Raw genomic sequence first — 8,744 nt, 5'->3', positions numbered from 1 at the left:
TTGCGTCAACTGCATCCTATTGAAGTGCAGGCGTTATTGTAAGGATTGTTCCAGGACAATGTGGACTGTGCTCATGTTTTTGTTCATGAGCTGAGGGCCCAAAGCAGATCTGGTACCAATCTATCCTTCTCACTGAGGTCCAATTGTGTTGAATTAGAACCCAGGTTCTATTGTGAAAGAGGAGGAAGGGAAGCGCTACTAAGGTTCACAATAGTACATTTTGGTAGACAGAAGGTGCTCTTTGGTAAAAGGGGTAAATTGGTCATCAAAAAGAAAGGAGGACCAAGGCACTCTTCATATAATTAATTAAAATGCCTTTATTTGTATGGCATGTTCAATAGAAACAACATTTGAAAAATCTGACGCGTTTCGGCTGCATATCATTCTGCATATCATTCGCCCTAATTTGAAGAGGGAGTGGTTACAAAACACCTAGGTGTGTCCAATTAATTGTGTAACCACTCCCTCTTCAAATTAGGGCTAATTGGAAAAGCTGTTCAAAAGATGACATTGTATAATTTTTTTGTACTCCCTGACAAAGGATATTCAGCCGAAATGCGTCAGATTATTAAAATGTTGTTTCTTTTGAACATGCCATACAAATAAAGGCATTTTAATTCATTATCTGAAGAGAGCCTTGGTCCTCCTTTCTTTTTGATTACCAGGTTCTATTGTGCTGGAAATGGAACCCGGCTGTTCTGTGCTCCGCCTCCACAGTAATCAAGGCGACAGACAGGGACACATTCAATACTGCCTTGCATGCTCTTGCCTGCATCTAGGTGATCTAGGGTGTAATCATTAGTATAACAGTTGCACATAAGAGTTTCTATTGGACAAATACCGGTATTTTTATCCCCATGACCATTTGCTCATTGTATACCGTAATTTCCGGACTATAAGCCGATACTTTTTTCCCACGCTTTGACCGGCTAATTTATGGATTTTTCCCGCTTTCACAAGATTCATGCCGCCAAAAAACTGAGCACCGTCACATAATGTGACGTAAATCGAGTGCGCTCAACCTTCCCATCATTCTGATTACGGTAGTCATTTTGTCACCCTCATCATGGCAAAGACACGGAGAAATGCATATGATGCAGCTTTCAAGTTGAAGGCGATCGATCTGGCTGTTGGAAAAGGAAATAGAGCTGTCGGACGGGAGCTTGGCCTTAATGAGTCAATGATAAGACGTTGGAAACAGCAGCGTGAGGAACTGACTCAGTGCAAAAAGACAACAAAAGCTTTTAGAGGAAGAAATGCAGATGGCCCGAACTAGAACATGAGCTTGAAGACTGGGTCAACACACAGAGAGCAGACGGCCGAGGTGTTTCAACTGTGCAGATCCGACTGAAACCATCGTGGTGTCTAAGATTTATGAGACGTAAGGGCCTGTCCATCAGGGTACGGACGAGTCTGTGTCAGCAGCTCCCTCCCGACTACGAGGAAAAAGTTCCACAAATTCACTGATCTAAAGATAGAGGAGCTGTAACGGCGTTCTTCGTTTGTAGAAAGAGAGTCGGACCGAAATGCAGCGTGTAGGTTACTCATGACTTTAATGAATGAAAAGGTACATGAAATAACTCAGAATTACAAAACAACAAACAGAACGCGAAACCTAAATACAGCCTATCTGGTGAATACAACACAGGGACAAACACCCACAAAATCTAAAGCGAAACTGAGGCTGTCTAAATACGGTTCCCAATCAGAGACAACGACAAGCACCTGACTCTGATTGGGAAATCGCCTCAGGCAGCCAAACCTATACCACACCCCTAATCAGCCGCAATCCCAACTATACAAACCCCAACTATACCACACCCCTAATCAGCCGCAATCCCAACTATACAAACCCCAATACGAAAACAACATATAAACCCATGTCACACCCTGGGGCCTGTTGCACAAAAGTAGAATTAAGACATCCGGGATAAATGACTCAGCTGAGCTCAATGAAGCCAAAACATGTGCGTCCAGGCTTAATTGGTTGCACAAAGACCAAGCCAGGATGAGCAGACACGGATTCATTAAGCCAGGTGAAACCAATCCTGGATAGGTGCGCGCTCACGGCTCACTCAAATAGACCCCGCCACAGATCACAGATGAACTGATTTACCATGGCAACTAGAGCCGCGTACTTTTCCCCGTCGGAAGCACAAATCCTCATGGAGGCATACGAGGAGGTAAAAGATATAATTAAGAAGAAAGGCAACACCGCCACAGTGATAAAGCAAAGAGAAAAAGCGTGGCAAAGTATTGCAGACCGCCTGAATGCGTAAGTAGTGCACAATTACACACTCACCGCTCCGCTGAAACATCACAATTACAATTCAAATATTTAATTCACATCTCCAAAAATGCAGTTGTACTGTAATTATGAAACGGTTAAATTTTTAATTGAAATGTACTGCAGATATGAGTGAAATTGTGTAAAGTAACTCCATCACACTGTATAAAGCTATGATACATTTTTTGATATTTTTACTGAAAACAAGACAAAAATACCAAGTAATTTTTGCAGTGTGACTCCATTAAATGTGTGTGTGTGTAGATTAAACATGAACGGGCCAAAACGGACATGGCAGCAGGTCAAAATCAAATACAAGAACATTCTGCAGAATGGTATGGTCCCTGACTAATATTTAACAAAGCACAAGCATATATTGTACCCAGAAGGTGCCTGCTCACACATTGTCTGTACTGTTTTAGCAGTGAAAAAGAATACCCACAGACAAGGCACGGGTGGTGGGTCACCAAAGGCTGACCTTACCCCAGCAGAGGACATGGCCTTGGAGCTAAATAAAGGCAGGCCCGTCTTAGAGGGGATCCCTGGGGGAAAGAGACGAGCATAGGTTCCTCCCAAGATGCCACCCGCTTCATTCAAGGTATGTCCTTCCATCTCTACATGGGATACAACCACATTCATATTGAATCAATTTGGACTGTCTGACTTTGGTTTACCTATTGCCTTGCAGTGCCTGGCAGCACTGCGTTCCTGTTAGAGCCACCAGCACAAGCACCAGACGATGCTGATCCAGTGAGTACTCCATCAAAGGCATACTGTAGGCCTGGCATGTCTTGTCTACTAGCTTCAATATGAATCCGATTAAATGTGATAGGGTGAAGGCCCCAGTGCAGCTGCAACAGCACATGATGGAGACGATGATGAGGAGGAGACCATCTCTCTGGATTCCAGAAGGCATGAGGTATCATGTTAAGACTGTGAAAGTACTATTTACTCTACAATGGTGAGGAGTCCTCATCAAAATCAAAAAATCTAATTTCTTTTACAGGACCCAGATGCTATACAGTGGGAAAACCAGCCTGGCAACATAGTGCGTATTAATAAAAGGACACCACATCCTGCCAAATTCCAGCTGCGCTAATTGTATTGTGTTCACAGAGCTCACAAGCTATCAGAAAGTTGTATGGCAACCACCTCCGGCGCCAAATAGAACTGGCAGACATAGACATTCAGTACAAGAAGAAAAAGATGGAAAATCTTGCACTGGAGTCGAAATAAAAAAGAGGACAATTAGGAAACTGGACCTTGAAATAAAAAAACTTGAGAGGGAGGTGAGATATGCCTTCAATGTACACTGTATGCTAACTGTAACACAAATGTATTAATCATTATTTTTCTTTCCTCCCCAGCTCCAAGAAGATGACACAGCTCAAAATAAAAATTAGGTATATTCTCGTAAAGTCAAGTGAGCCATGACATGAGCTCTTATTGTGAGCACACAGGACGGTGGCATCTTTCTAAGGTTTTTTTTTTCCAGCAATCAGTACAACCAAGTCATCGTTATAAGGCATCGCCCTCTTTTGCCCACCCCCAGCACCAGGTGTGGCCACTAGCCTATATGAAGGCCCAAAATTGTGTGTTCCTTTCTGCTCTGACAATGGCATGCCCATTCGTGCGAGATGTGGTGGATGAAGAAGCACTTGTGCTGAGGAGAGCCTTCAGGCGAGAAAGGGTCTTCATGGACCGGTTGGACCCACTGGCCTTCCCTGATGACCATCTATATGAAAGATACAGGTTTTCTGCAGATGGCATCAGGTATCTATGCAGAACTACTGGGTCCCAGGATTAAGCACCGCACTGCACGGAGCCATGCACTGAGTGTGGAGCAAATGGTTTGTGTGGCCTTGCGCTTTTTGCTAGTGGAGCCTTCCTGTACTCAGTGGGGGATGCAGAACAGCTGAACAAGGCCACAATTTGCCGCACAATAAGGAGTGTGTGTCTGGCTATCAAAGCATTAGCAGATGTCTTCATCTCCTTCCTGGCCACAGAAGACTCTGTGACATCAAAGAGGTTCTATAGGATTGCAGGTAAGAGGATCTACAAATTACAGGACAACTGTTAACACATAGTAGGATACTCATTACTTTGTGTGACAGGTTTCCCCAATGTCATTGGTGCAGTGGACTGCACACACAAGGATAAAGCCCCTCAGGTGCCCATGAGGCCGATTTTGTGAATAGGAAATCCTTTCACAGCATTAATGTTCAGGTGAACATAACATTTTGATATTGTCCATTGTGAACACTCTGCATTGCCAGTGATGTGCATTGATTGGTGTAATATTCCTCATCTTATGATTTCAGATGGTCTGCAATGCTGACTGTGTGATCAGCAATGTTGTGGCAAAATGGCCTGGCTCAGTCCATGACTCCAGAATCTTTCGGGCCTCTGAAATCTCTCAGTGCCTATCACAAGGTAAGCCACACAACCCTATTTATAACCATCATGGCTGTGTCAAGAATATCACTGTGTTTATGAGGTAGTAATGATGAGATTTTGTGTTGACAGGTGAATTCTCTGGTGTGTTGCTGGGAGACAGGGGTATGGCTGCCAGCCTTTTCTCCTGACACCTTTCACAGACCCCCAGGAAGCACAGCAGGCCTACAACCATGCCCATGCCAGGACCAGGGCCAGAGTTGAAATGACCTTTGGCCTCCTGAAGGCACGCTTTCACTGCCTTCACAAATTAAGGGTCAGCCCTGTTAGGGCATGTGATATTACTGTGGCTTGTGCTGTCCTCCACAATGTGGCCTGCCTGAGGAAGGAGAGGGCCCCCAGAGTGCCACCAGCCATGGACTGGGACAATCCGGCAATCTTCCCTGATGACGACAGTGGTCGGCTGCTGAGGGACCAATATGTGTTGAATTATTTTAGTTAGTATGTGTGCTTTCAATTTTGGGTAAATATGTCCTGCGGTGGCAGAGGAATTTGGGTTTTTTGGGTTCGTTTTTTGACGAATTTGGCCTCTTATGATGTTTGTGCGGTATACTGTGTGTAATACAAGGCTGCAGGAGGCTACTGCATCCATTCATTTGTCTGTTCAGTTGATGTGTATGGATTTGTCCTGCATTTATTTTTAGTGTGCAGACATGCAGGGTGTGTTATATACAGACCTTTGAATGTGTATGTATCATTTTGTATAATATGCTTGGATTCTGTGCTTTCCATCTTGTAGAGTCACTGTGACTTCAGTTTCGAAAGGAGCTGATGGTTTACCTGCTTTGTTTTGTCCTTATTCAATAAAGGAACATAATGTTACACATTGTGTTTTTATATTCATATGGAATGTGTATTTGTTTATATGACAGAGTACTAGGGCCACACTGAAGAAAAAGGATAAAGTCATAAATTTATGAGGCTGGTTCTTTCTGCAGAAAAGCTACATTGTTTTTACAGTTTTGATACTTATGACAATGTGATACTTAATATTCTGGCACATCAGCATGTCTTTGTTTATGAAACCATACTGAAGTACAATTTCACAAAAATGCCCCACATCTGTCATTTTAACAACTGTCCTCCTTTAAAACAACTGGTTACAATATTATGACTTGTGTTTTTTCCCCTCTGTGGCCCTAATATTCTATCATTTTATATATAGCCTTATAGTCTATGGGAAACTGTAAATTATCTAATGATAGCAACATCATCTAAAAATCATTTTTATCCAAAATCATTGAAATTAATGATCACAAACGTTTAAATAATAACAGTGGGTCTAGTTATATGTGATAACAATGTATAGTGAGCAGTGAAATAACTATTGGTTTCCATTTGTGGTGACTGCTGACTGACATTAGGGATGAGATTAAATAGATCCTGGAATTTAACCTGGTCTGGAGCAGGCTAGCTCCTGAATAAATCTCCATGGTAATTTATACCATAACATATCCTCCTGCCCCTATCCATCTTTAGTGCAACCGGATTACGGATCAATTGAGCCAGGATCACCAAGATATCCTGGCTTAATCCCTTATCCTAGTTTTGTGCAACAGGCCCCTGGCCTACCCAAACATATAACAAAAACACAAAATACAATGACCAAGGCGTGACAGGAGCATTCCATCGGCCCGCGCGACATCATAAATATGGATGAGGTTCCTCTGACGTTTGACCTGCCTCTCGCTCGGACTGTCAACAGAGGAAAGGCGAATCATCCGTCACGCTGAAAACAACTGGGCATGAAAAAATACACTTCACCTGTGTTCTGAGCTGCACGGCATCGGGAGAAAAGATTCCACCGATGTTGACTTTTAAACGCATGACGATGCCAAAAGAAAAATTCCCGAGAGGAATTGTTATGAAAGTCAACAAGTCAACAAGAAAGGATGCATGAATGGCATACGGAGTGTTACGGCAAGCGACCGGGAGGATTCTTTCACAAGAACAAGGCATTGCTCGTGTTGGACAGCATGAGGGCCCACATAACAGATTCTGTGAAAGAAGCCATCAAGAGGACATACTCAATTCCAGCTGTGATTCCTGGGGGCATAACAAAGTATTTGCAGCCACTGGACATCAGTGTAAATCGTGCATTTAAGGTGTTCAGTGGGAGGCTTGGATGACAAGTGGGGAGAAATCCTTCACTAAAACGAGCCGCATGCGAAGAGCCACTTATGGTCAAGTCTGCCAGTGGGTCCTGACAGCGTGGAGCATTGTCAAAAAATCCACTATCATCAACGGCTTTCGAAAGGCTGGACTGCTGCGTGTTGTTGAGGGAATTTGCCTCCGGATGAAAGTGACGAGAGCGACAATGAAAACGATCCAACATCGGATGAAGCAATTCTGAGGCTATTCAACTCCGACACCGAAGGAGATGACTTCAGTGGTTTCAGTGCACAGGAGGAGGAAGATAGTGACCAATGACTTTATTGGTAGGCTACTGTTTAATATTTGTAACAAGCCGTGTTTCGTTAAAGCCTATTTATTTTTGTTACAAGCCGTGTTTCGTTTAAAGGCTGTGTAAAGTTAATTTGTTTCAATGTACCGGTAGGAACCTGCGGCTTATAGACAGACATTATGTACAAAATACTTTTTTTTTTTATCAGTTGGTGCGGTTTATATTCAGGTGCGCTTAATAGTCCAGAAATTACGGTAATTCTTTATCGCCTCTATGCGCTCTCCTCCTCTTACCTTTTCCAAGCCAAACCTTCATACCATATCCACTTTTTTAATGGTTAAAAAAACATAAAGCTTAGCTTGACTTGGAAAAGTTCCAGTGTTGGATAGTCATAGCTAGTTAGCTAACATAGCATCCCTCTCTGTTTGAGCCAGGTGTTTGAGTAGGCTAAACTAGCTAGGTAAGTGAAAGTAAAAGTGGAAAAAAATACAACAAAATAAAAGCTCTCTCTCTTGCTTCTTTAATTTTTAAAGAAATTAATTAGTTTAAAACTGCTCAACCATTGTCTTTCTCTCTCTTTGAGTCAACTACTCACCACATTTTATGCACTGCAGTGCTAGCTAGATGTAAGAAGAAAGGTAGGCTATCTCATATAGCCTGTAGCCTAGGCCTACTCTACGCTATATGTGCTCAGCCATGCATTGAACGGTCTTCTTAGCGAACAGTGATTGAGTTATATTATTAGCCTTAAATATGACTATCCAATCTACTCATCACTTTACCAATAAATAGTATGCTCTTACATAAGTCTGCAAATGCGATGATGCATGGAATGCTTTATAATAAAGGTGCATTTTTCTAGTGAAAATGTGCTTTCCTAAACTTGAAACTCACACGCTTTATCAGTCAACAACACACATATATTTTTAGTAAGAATAGGTATATAACAGAATGAAAGAGAACACATATTTTCCCCAACTAAGCTTTCTGACTGTTGCAGGGAGCACAAAGTCACATTCTGGGCTTATAAAACAAGTTTTATGAGCAAGAGCAGTGTGCAGTTCTCTCTTTTATTGACCTTATATCACATAGGCATATTCTATGAATGCATTTCTATAGACCAAACAAAGCAATTATCATAACTGGTTTGGTTGTATTATGTTAGTATTTCCACCAGTAGATTTACCCACACACCACTACTGACGTTAATGTGCTGATTTGTTTACAGAACATTTTTGTAAACCGGGAGGGGGGCAGGGTCTAACAACAAACAAAGCCCCTGGGCCTAAGATTTCTCAATCCGGCCATGCTCATGCGCTGTTTGTCATGGATCATCATTCTCCCAAGTCATCCTATAATTAATGTGGCCACCAATATGCTCACACATGCCCAGTTATTCAGGCAAGTTTACCATGCACTCTGCCTTTCTCCTGAGCAGCTTCGCGCACCTAGAACCAAGAACGCAGCAATAGAACACTTATTGATTGGTTGTCAATGTTTTATCATCAGAGGGAAAAAAATAACTCTGAAAGGGAGCTTTCGTTATCGTTATCCGCTCCTTTTGTAGTTGTCGTGGTAGTGTGAACGCTCCTGTTAACT

The 8,744-nt window shown here is 42.5% G+C and overlaps 1 long non-coding RNA gene across 2 annotated transcripts; it reads left to right on the top strand.

The window, feature by feature from the left end:
• Positions 1 to 464: 464 nt before the first annotated feature.
• Positions 465 to 5,307, top strand: LOC135562379 (uncharacterized). 2 transcript variants are annotated; one of them, XR_010459887.1, is made up of 9 exons: positions 465 to 2,622; positions 2,710 to 2,885; positions 2,976 to 3,037; positions 3,120 to 3,206; positions 3,294 to 3,335; positions 3,404 to 3,576; positions 3,655 to 4,513; positions 4,609 to 4,720; positions 4,814 to 5,307. It is a non-coding gene; the product is annotated as an uncharacterized LOC135562379 (long non-coding RNA). The 2 variants fall into 2 exon arrangements; XR_010459886.1 differs by having other exon boundaries at positions 3,294 to 3,576.
• The last annotated feature ends 3,437 nt before the right edge of the window (positions 5,308 to 8,744 follow it).

Source organism: Oncorhynchus nerka, linkage group LG19 (assembly GCF_034236695.1).
Source record: "Oncorhynchus nerka isolate Pitt River linkage group LG19, Oner_Uvic_2.0, whole genome shotgun sequence".
Taxonomy (NCBI): Eukaryota; Metazoa; Chordata; class Actinopteri; order Salmoniformes; family Salmonidae; genus Oncorhynchus; species Oncorhynchus nerka.
Note: the sequence above shows the minus strand (reverse complement) of the source record. Positions and strands in the feature narration are given on the sequence as shown.